Consider the following 9,876-nt stretch of genomic DNA (forward strand, 5'->3'; position numbering starts at 1 on the left):
AATACGACTAAATTGAAAAAAAAAAGTTCAAATAAACATGAGTACGCTTTACAATCATTAGTACTTGTATAACAAATGCTATACGGGGTATATATCAACATTCCATGGAACCCCACTATTTTGTTTGTTTTCTGCAAAATTATAATTTGCATAAAATTGTACACAATCAAAATGCAAAATTGGCAAGTGTGTGGCTAAAACACAAAGAAATGAATGAATGAATGAATGAATGATGATGGTAAATGGCTTAGGTTAGATTGATGTCTTTCATAGTTGCTACAAACCCAAACATGTGTATATGATGATATCAACTGAAAGATGCAGGAACGTGCATGAGTCCTTCTGACAATTGACAAACAAACAAAGAAAAGACAAATTCAAGTGGAAGATAGTCTCATTCATCTCACTAACAGTATAATAAATCTTTCACATGCTTTTTATTAATGAATCCGTTGTGCTCATCAATGCATGCACCATACTATTTACCTTATCTAGTCTGAAATGAAATGTTTATGAGAGAAGGAAATTAGAAACTAAACTGAATTGAACTGAAACTGAATTTCAACGTATGAAAACATGTCCTAAGTTTATACAATATTAGATTGGATGAATCTTTCTAAATGCAATAAGGTAAAATTAATAATAAATGATGAAGTAGTACAACACATTTTGAATTTAAGGTCTACAATTATTTAAAATTTCATGCATGATGATATTTTCGTTTTTACATCCAAAAAGGTTTGTATTGGATGTATTATGTAAATACACTTTTTTCATTGGACATCCAAATGTACTTCAAATCAACTCATCATTTTACATTTAAATATAACGTCAATTTCCAATATATTAACAAAAATAAGGGAAAATACAAGTTAATTTGGTAGATAAACGGATTTTTGTTAATCTGATGACATTTTTGTAAATATATTGAAAAAGCAGGGTCATTTATTCAGTACTTTTGGTGAGCTGTCCAATTACTGTTTGCCTTTTGCTTTTACTGTTTGGTGAGGAAATTACACATGTACCCCTCAACTAGTACATAAAAAGACGCATATACCCCTCCATTGGTACTTGAAAAGACAATTGTACCCCCAGATAAACAAATATCCCTCCAAAAATAAAATGATGAATTATAATATAAAAGAGCTAGCATAATATAAAAAAATAAGGGCTACTTATTTTAGAGTAAGGAATATATATTTATTTTGTCACAGAATAATTAGGTTAAAAATACAGGTTTGGGCTGCACTTGCAATCCTAAGAGCCCACTTCACAAAATCGAAGGAGATTTTATTCCAAAATCATACGGTAATAAGTTAATAACTAATAAGAGGAGTAGTCCTTTAATCTTATAAGGTGTTTAATTCTCTCTTCTTTTTCAATATAGGACACTTACGTATATTGTTTGAAAGGTTTTATACTCCATACTTCAACAATAAGCAAGTTTCATAGTACATTTCAAATTACATGCAATGATGTGTTTATAAATTACAATATGTCGTATTTAAATAGGAAGCATATAAATAGGGTAGTCATGTATTACCTCCGTTACATATTAGATGTAAATTTAGAGTATTATTTATAAGATATAAGAAATTCCAAATTTATAACTAATATGTAATGGTGATAGTACATCTGATAAATGTGGCCATTACTATTACATGGGACAAAGGAGCGGAGCAGACGATGGATTGGATATGAATGTACGTAGAATAGGAGAGCCATTTAAGGTCAAGGAGTTAATAATATTGTAGGTCTCGAGGATCCGATAAGATATTTAAATAGTGTTTTGATTCAATTCATTTTCGGCGCCTCAAGCTTGTCAGCTTTCACATTTTCTTCAACTGTTTCAAGTGGACTAAACAATTAATTGGATATTCTTCTTCAATTAACTACAATTCTTCGTAGGAATAATTTTGAAATAAGGCTACACAATAGGGTAACGGCTACTCGTAGACTCTGCATCAATGTTGTATATGTTTTGGGTGCTACAAGTACGTCTCAAACTGGTGTGAAATTAGGGCCGTTTCTAAATTTTGTGAGGCCTATGGGCAAACTATCAATTAGGGGCCCTTTAAATTTAATCATACATGCGATATGCACTAAAGATTTATTGAAAGTGAAAGTACTTTTTATGAGGCTATTTATCTTATATTTCCTTCGTTCTTTATTTTAATTCTAACGTTTCGAATTTAATGTTGTGTCTATATATATGTACACTCTTTTGATCATTTTTTGTGATTTATATGTTGGAAAAAATATATAACATCTGGTTAGATTTTTCTTGAAATATACTTTCATTAAATATATACGAAGTACTCCCTCCGTCCCAAAAAGAACGACCCATTTGGCCAAAACTTTGTCCCAAAAAGAATGACCCATTTGCATTAAAACACTCACCAATTTGCTACAATATTTGTGAAAAAGTAGCTTCCCCATATAAAAATTTGATTTTCCATGTTATTTTATTACTTTCTCTCTCTATTTTTTTTACAAACCCCATGTAAATTTATCTTTCCAATATACTTTTACTTCTTTTTACTTAACTTCGTTAATACCCGCGTAATCAACCCAAATGGGTCGTTCTTTCTGGGACGGAGGGAGTACAACTTAAGATGTTTAAGTTATAAAATGTGCATTGGCATTAGCAAGAGTGAAACCTCCAACGTTGCATGTGATTAAAAAAGAACAAAGTATAAATCATAACTTTATTACAAAAATAAAGTCATATGAAATTACAAAAGTATCTCATATAAATGCTCAAAAAAAAAAAATTAGTGTAACAAATTTTGTATAAGAATAATTACATGTTATCATATTGAATAATAAGAAAATTAGATGCAATATAAAAAATTATGAATTAGGAAAGAAAAAAGAGTAAGAGAAAATTATAGTACTTAAAAAACGGGTAAACTAAGTGTAACAGATTGTTCTTTGGAGTAGTAACTAAGGAGAAAAAAAAATGAAAGAAAATTATTAGCTAATGGGTTTCGAACCTGAGACAATGTGAGGAAGTACAAAACAAACTTACCAGTAGGGGTGTACAAAAACTGGCCCGGACCTGAAACCGGACCTGAACCGACCTGAACCGGACCGGACCTGACCCGGACCTGTTGATTCAGGTCCGGTCCCGGTTCTTAAAAATCCAGGTTCCCGGTCCCGGTCCGGACCCGGTCCAAACCCGGGGTTTTCAGGTCTGGACCTGAAACCCGGGTAAAAAAAAAAAAAAAAAAAAAAAAAGAAAACCAAACTCTGAAAAATTAAAATTGACGTTAAAACTTCTCTTTCATATTTTAAAGTTCTAACCCTAACTCCCTAAGCCCTAACTGATTCTCTCAGCCTCCCTCAATCTCAACTTCTCAACGCGGCTGTCCCAACTCGCTCCGGCCACCGCCCACTGCCGACACCTCCCTCATTCTCTCAGGCGATGCACACCGATAATATCTGGTAAGTATTTGCTTATAATTTTGGTATTTTTAATTCGAAATAATAAATTTAAGTGTGAGAATTTATATGTTTATTCTTGTTTCAAATTTTCAATTGCTTTTAATGATTGTTTGATGTTTGCATGTTGAATTTCTTATTTTTAGTTCATCTCTTTCGAATTTCTGTTTTTGGTTTTTGGTTTTTTTGAGTTTAGGGTTCATAAGAATTAAGAAGTTTAGGGTTTAGGGTTCAAGTGCGAAATTTAGTTCGAAATTTTGTGTTTATTATGATTATTAAGATTAATTTAGTGCGAAAATTTGTGTTTATTCCTAAAATATAAGTTATTCAAGGTAATATATGTCTCCACTTGAATTTGTCTTGATGATGAGAAATACAAAAAAAAAATCCATCATTATCTCAATCAATATTTCTGTATAATACAGAAAACTGCTAAGTATGTACTCTATTGTATATTTGTATGCATTATTAGTCTCTGTGTTTGAATGTTATATGTGGCAATTCAATTTCACACTGTATTATGAATAGTTGAATATATACCATAATACCAACCTACAAATTGATCCAACATAATGCGGCACAACTTAGTAACTTACTACTTCGTAATAAATTTTGATCGTTGAGAAATTTTTTGGATGAGTAGTGAACTAGTGATTCATTATATTAATCATTGTTTGGTTTTCTAATGAATAATGAATGGACTTGCACTTATTAAACTAACTCATACTCCGTATCATATACGCTATTTACCTGGTATTGATATTTCTAATGTGTATATATGGACACTTTTTAAGCTAACTTGTACTTTAAAATTTGTATTTATTCCTGCTAGGCTGCTAAAAGTATGGACTCAGATTATTAAGATTAAATAAGTTGGCTAACCTGTGTGTAGTTCAGGGGTTCTTATTTTTGTTTTTATTCTTGCAGGGAGTGAAGGAAGTCAAGGAACCACAGATTCTTATTCTTGCAATGTAAGTTGCTCTTAAATTTTTTTATAAAATGGTATGTGTATATAATTGTTACTTTAAAATTACTTATATTGTATATAATTATATTGTAGATGGAGAGCTCTCAATCCAAACGGTCTGCTTCTTTTTCTGAACAAACGTCACATCCACTTTCTGAAAAGGATATGGAAGAATTGCAATCTACTTTGCCTCCTGATAAGAAGCTAAAAGCGAGGCGGGAATATATATGGAACAGAAAAAGTAAGAGGAAAGCTGAGTATTGGAAATATTACTTAGAGTACGTAGAGAATGGAAAACTACAAGCTGAATGTAAGTTCTGTCCTAAAACTTTTGCTGCTGATGGTAATCTTAATGGTTCAAAAAATGTTAAAAACCATGCAGAATCATGTCTCGGTAATCCTATTAATATAGAAAAAGAAAAGGGCAAAGAAAAGCAAACTAAATTGTATTTTGATCAAGAACATGAGAGTAGTGAATTAAAGTGTGGGAGTAGGATTATTAACTTGAATGATGTTAGAGAGGCATTGATTCACATGATTATTGTTGATGAGTTACCATTTAAGCATGTGGAAAAACCCGGTTTTAGGCACTTTGTGCAAGTTGCATGTCCACAATTTCACATTCCATCTCGTGTTACCATTGCTCGTGATTGTTTAAAGTTGTATTATAGTGAAAAAGAGAAATTGAGAGAAATGTTTAAGACATGTCAAAGAATTTTTGTGACCACTGATACTTGGACTTCAATACAAAGAATTAATTATATGTGTCTTACAGCTCATTTCATTGATAATGACTGGAAATTGAATAAAAAGATCATAAATTTTTGTCCAATTTCTAGTCATAAAGGAGAGGCTATTGGAAAAGCAGTTGAGGCATGTTTAGAGTATTGGGGTATTGATGATAAACTTTTTACTGTCACTGTTGATAATGCTTCTTCAAATGATGTTGCTTGTGCACACTTGAGTATAATGGTTAGAAGAACAGGATGTATAAATGATGGAAAAAATCTTCATGTTAGATGCATTGCTCATATCATTAATTTAATTGTGTGGGATGGTATTAGAGAACATGGTGTGTGCATTGATAGGGTTAGAAATGCTGTGAAATATGTTAAGAATTCCCCTGCAAGAATACTTAGATTCAAAGATCTTGTGCAAAAAGCAAACATAGATTCAAAATCTTCTTTATCTTTTGATGTCCCCACTCGTTGGAACTCCACATACATAATGTTGGAAACGGCTTTGAAGTTTCGACGTGTTTTTAGTGGGTTATCTCTTCCTGATGGAGAGGATTTGAATGACAATGAAAGGCCTCCCGAACCCGAAGATTGGGAAAAAGTGGAGAGGTTGGTTTTGTTTCTAGAGGGGTTTTATCTGTTAACTAAATGAATTTCTGGTTCCCATTATGTGACAGCTAATAAAGGTTTAGGAGAAATTGCTTCTATGTATGATATGTTGAATAATTGGGAACAAAGTGAGGACTTGAATTTTCAAGCTATGGCCATTGCAATGAAAAAAAAGTTTGATAAGTATTGGGGGGATGTGGATAAGATGAATAAGTTCATTTATGTTGCTCTTCTTCTCGACCCTCACTCTAAGATGGTCATTGTTGAATTGACACTAACGGATATGCATGGACCGGAAAAGGGTACAAAACTTGCTAATGATGTGAAGGAGTTCGCTTACTCTTTATTTGAGGAATATAGAAAAATGTATGCTACTTCTAATATTCCAGATTGTGGAGATAATATGTCAATGGATATTGATAATAGTAAAGGAGTGGGTTCCGATTATGTGAGGAAACTAAAAGAAAGAGCAAAACGATTGAAGGGGACAAGTGGGTATGCGATAAGTGAGTTGGATAGGTACTTAAATGATCAATTAGGGCCGGAGGAGGAAGAACAAGATGCATTGACATGGTGGGGTAAGAATGGTCAGCGTTATGTGATTCTTAATCGCATGGCACGTGACATACTAGCCATCCCATTGTCGACCGTTGCATCGGAATCTGCTTTTAGTACGGGAGGTCGTACTCTAGATCCATTTCGGAGTTCTTTAACTCCTAAGGTAATGCATCGTTATCTTTTTATTTTATAAAATCAAGTTTGTTTATATCTTAATATGACTTTGTTTATACATATTTGTGTAATATTTTTGTATTGAAGATGGTTCAAGCGTTACTTTGCACACAAGATTGGCTTAGAGCTAAGGAAGTGCCAATTGTTGATGTGGAAGAAAATTTGAAAGAGTTAGAGGAAATAGAGAAAGGTAGTAATAATTTTATGTATTTGAAATTTTGTTACACCAAATTTATTATTTCATTGTTATCAATCATTAATATATTCTATATTGTATTTTATTTAGAGGTGCAACGTGGTGAATCTAACGATGTAGACGATGAAGTTGTTTTCGTGGACTCATTAGTGTGAATCACGCGATCAAAGGGAAAACAACTCGTTGGAGAATTTATGTATTTCTAGTACTTGAGAGTTGAGACTTAAGAGAATTTATGTAATTTTATGAGTTTTCGTGGACTTATTTGTATTTTTGGTGTTTGAGAATCGGGACTTTATAGACTTTATGTAGTTTTGTAATTGATAATTTTGGTTTGTATGTAATTATTAAATTATGCAACAGGTCTAAAAATCACAAAACAGGTCCATATGCAGGTCCAACAGGTTTTGTATTAAAAAAAAAAAACGAAAAAGACACAAAACAGGTCCATTCAGGTCCAAACCCGGACCGGACCTGATTTTTCAGGTCTGGCCCGGAACCGGACCTGTTAATTCAGGTCCGGTCCCCGGTCCTCATAATTACCCAATTCAGGTCCCCGGTCCAAACAGGTCCGGTCCAGGTCCGGTCCGATTTTGGACCGGTGTACACCCCTACTTACCAGTGAGCAACTTTGTCCATTTGTTCATTACATATTGGAATTAATTTTTATACCTTAACTTGTCTATGGCATCTTTTTGGGGGGTTAACGGAAAAATGGGCTTTTGATTTGGGGCCTTGGGCGACCGCCCTGGTTGCCCTGCCCCAGATACAGCCGTGTGTGAAATGTTAAAGATGAGAAATTCTCGGGGCGTGATAAACCACTACCAGGCAATGGACTACTTGTCCACTATCAAATGTCGATAGACGATAGTTCACCCTTGTGCAATAGGAGTAAATGAAAACAAATCTCTCGAATTACTTAAATAATTACTCCATAATATGTATATTGACACTAATTAATGTAGTCATGTGATGAAAATACACTTGTTTTCAAAACAATCTCACCTTTGCGTCTTCCAGAATCAATCCAACTTTAACATCTCATATTCTCTAAATAAGCCTTTTTACCTTCAACTTGTTTTACAGTTTACATTTTAAAAAAAAAAAAAATTTTAACCGCTTTTCCACCTCACCCCCTTCATTCAACCACCATGACCACCCACCACCACTGAGGTGACCACCTTCCCACCATCACCACCAAACTTTTCGCCTGAGATGCAACCCCAGCCCCGCCCCGCCACCTGTGCCAGGCCCACCCAAATCCAACAAGTAAGCTCCAAGGTTTGAATCGGAACCTCGTCCCCACCCATCACCATCAATTTGGTTTTGGTCAAGCTCCGAGGTTTCGTCTTTGTTGTTTTTCCATGGATCGTTGCTCTGTTTTCTGAGTATTTCAACGACGAAATTTGACAATATTCGGTGATTCACCCCTCACCCCACCTCTGAACTAAAATAGCCCACTCAAATCGTTGTTATTTAGGTGATTAAAGAAGACGATGGAGATAGCTGTTGGAGACCCGGGCGAGTAAAGAAACTCACTGGGAGTTAGGGACTGAGTCGACTCAACTCAGGGAACTCGCCAGTGAGTTGATTCCCCTGAATTTCCAATCCTTTTAAAGCGATCAATTCGGAAAAGCTAGATAGGATGGGACCCATGACACCGTGAGAGCATTGATGTCGAGAACGAGCTCTTGGAGGTTGGGTGAGTCGAGAATAGGATCGGAGAAATGATGTGGTGGTGAATTGGGCGGGAGGGAATCAAGGAAGACGGCTGGCCGGTTGGGTCTGGTCGTTCTGGCGGACAGCTGGGGCTGACTGGTCGGCTGTGGCTGGTCCGGCGAGGGATAGGGGGCTTTGGCAGGGGAAGGAAGAAGAAGAGGGTTATTATTTTAAAAAAAAAAAATTCTTTATTTTTTAAAATAATTCTTTAATTTTTCTAAAACCCAATTAAAAGGTGACACGTGTCAAATTACTACGGGCCTATTTGGCATCGTTTTTTATTTACAATTATCTGTTTTTTTAGAAAACAAAAAACCAAAAATAGGAAACAAGAAAAAAGTGTTTTCAAATTTTTGTTGTCAGTTTCAAAATTATTATAAGTTTAATAAATTTGACCAATTTTTTATTCATTATATAACATATATCATATGATTTTGAAAAACAAAAAACTAAAAAGTAGAAAACGACAGTGATACCAAACAAACACGAACGTATTTAGTTGGCTTCCAAAAAAAAAAAAAAAAATAGTATTCAGTTTTATGTGAAGCCAAAAATAGCTTGTAGAGTGTGTCCAAAAAAAAAAAAAAAAAAAGTCTTCCCAGGAATGTGTTACATTGCTTCACTATTACGGAGTACAAGTTAATAATGTATAGCATAAACAAACTTATCAAAGGCCCAAAAGTTAACAAACTTATCAAAGGCCCAAAAGTTAACACCAACTCACCAAGGCTAAGATAGAACACTCCTATTAATTGCACAACAATACAAAGGTCACAAATGCCCAACTTGTAACCAAGGAATTCAAATTGACTTGAATCCCCATCAACTAAACAAAAGATTCAAATAAAAAAAAGGAAGAAGGTTGAACTGTTGAAGTGGTTTGTTACACAATTATACAAGACCAAATAAGAGAGTGAGGGATAGCTCAAGTGGTTCGAGCTTCCCTCCCGATTTCAGGAAATCCTGGGATCGATTCTCACCCCCGCCCTTATGGCTCTCTAAACACAAAAAAAAAAAAAAAAAAAAGACCAAATAACAAAAGAGTAAAAAAAATTAGAAAGAAGAAGAAGAACGTGGGTTGAAGTGGTTTGATTAGGGATAAATAAGGTTTATTTTCAGTAGTTGAAGGCTGGTCTCGAGGTCAAGTAGATATTTATGGTCCCTCGTTCAGAAATGAACATATACTATAATAGAAATGAACATTTTCTATTAACTGAACATATTTTACAATAATTTTTTTTTTCAGTTTCATAGTCTCTTTATATATATATATATATATATATATATATATATATATATATATATATATATATATATATATATACACTAAATGTTCATTTTTTTCTAGTAAATAAACTTGGGAAATTCTCAATGGTAGCCACGTATTACTGCTTATTCTCAATGGTAGCCAATTTTTTTTTCGATTCTCAATGGTAGCCTCCAACTTTTTAAAAGTTTCAATTGTAACCTCA

The sequence above is a fragment of the Chenopodium quinoa genome, unplaced genomic scaffold, assembly GCF_001683475.1.
Source record: "Chenopodium quinoa cultivar QQ74 unplaced genomic scaffold, ASM168347v1, whole genome shotgun sequence".
Lineage (NCBI taxonomy): Eukaryota > Viridiplantae > Streptophyta > Magnoliopsida > Caryophyllales > Amaranthaceae > Chenopodium > Chenopodium quinoa.